Source organism: Aplysia californica, unplaced genomic scaffold (assembly GCF_000002075.1).
Source record: "Aplysia californica isolate F4 #8 unplaced genomic scaffold, AplCal3.0 scaffold00062, whole genome shotgun sequence".
In the NCBI taxonomy this organism is placed as follows: Eukaryota; Metazoa; Mollusca; class Gastropoda; order Aplysiida; family Aplysiidae; genus Aplysia; species Aplysia californica.
In genome coordinates, this window is record NW_004797332.1 from 1,475,152 (window position 1) to 1,476,756 (window position 1,605).

The 1,605-nt window shown below is 44.9% G+C and overlaps 1 protein-coding gene across 1 annotated transcript in view; it reads left to right on the forward strand.

The window, feature by feature from the left end:
- Positions 1–1,605, forward strand: part of LOC101864208 (nesprin-1) — a gene marked incomplete in the record, with an annotated part of 244,542 nt that overhangs the window by 105,427 nt on the left and 137,510 nt on the right.

The window sequence follows — 1,605 nt, forward strand, 5'->3', positions numbered from 1 at the left end:
ACCACGCCACCCCACATCACACCACGCCACCCCACATCACGCTACACCACGCCACCCCACATCACACCACACCACCCCACATCACACCACACCACGCCACCCCACATCACACCACACCACGCCACCCCTCATCACACCACACCACGCCACCCCTCATCACACCACGCCATCCCACCCCACATCACACCACACCTCGCCACGCCAAATCACGTCACACTACACCACACCACACCACACCACACCGTCCTCATCGGATTGTGTGCCCAGCACAAGTTTTTGCCTCGACTTTTGGCCTTCCAGATACACGTCGCCTTAGGGCGTGTACAGAGGGTGAAAATAGAAGAACATATTTAGAAAAGTACACTTTGCATAGGGACATACATTTTCAAAGTAAACGCTTCTAAATCTGTTCTTCCAATTTTGCCCATTTTGAAGAGAAGACCATTTAATCCTTTTCCCGAATTGCTTATTGCTTGGGAGGGGGGGGGGAGAGAGATTTATAGTTAGTTTTTGTGAGGGGGTTTCCGCGGTGTGGGGTTTCAATAATCAAAACCCGCAGTGCCTTTGAAGCGTCTATTTGAAGTTCAACAAACATTTTTCCCCTCAAACTTTATAATTGGCCTTATGCTTAGCCCCCTTATCAAGCCTTATTTTCCTTTCAAAAAGTGCTGTGTGTGGCATAACCTTTTGTTGAAAACACAATGGGTTCAAGTACTGTCTGAAGCTATCGAGTCAATCACTTCAATACGCTAGGCGTACGGAGACAGCTCATAGCCGTACTGAGACGCGAATGTAAACACTGGGGGTATGGGATTTTTATCCCCCGCTGCAATTACCTGGGTTGACGAATGGGTAAAGGTGATTTTTGGGGGGTAAAGGTGATGTTTGAAAAATTCAGTTTTGTTTTTGTTGTTATTGTTGCTGTTGTTGTTCTTGTTGTTTGTTCCTCTAGGGTGTTATATTAAGGATTTCTTTCAAGATTAAATGTGCTTGATCCATTTTCTCCTTAAGAAATGTCTGTTATAAAAATACAATTATTAAACGAGACTCCATTTGAACCTCTTCTGGGGGCCCGGGGGCCTTATAATTTGTAAAATTAGTAACGAAAAAAAGGAGGGGGAAAAAAATAAAAATTATCAAATGAAATCTGGGTCAGTTGTCAAATCTCTTAGCAGGGTAAGTCCGTTCCGACGTCGGCAGGATATCAACTCTGCAAGCAGAATTTTAGAATTTTATGTCACTCCGAGAATCTATCAAAGCGCAGCCTCTGCAGTTGCGAGCACCGTAAAACTCCTACAAATACAAACAAAAGCGCAGCCTCATACTCTCACACCAGCACGCACACTCCTGACCACGAATATAACATGTACACGACGCATTTTTATTAAACTCACCCGCAACTGAGCGCTGTAATCGAACAATGGGGATTTACAACAGCCTCCACCCACCAAACAGGGATACACACAAGCAAATACGTCCCACCAGAAATTATTACGGCCCAAAAGGCAATAAAACTAGCTACTTTAAGGCTCGAATACATTCTCTTCCTTGCCCCCTTTTTTCTATCTCTGCCCAACACTTTCTCTCTCTCTCTCTCTCTCTCTC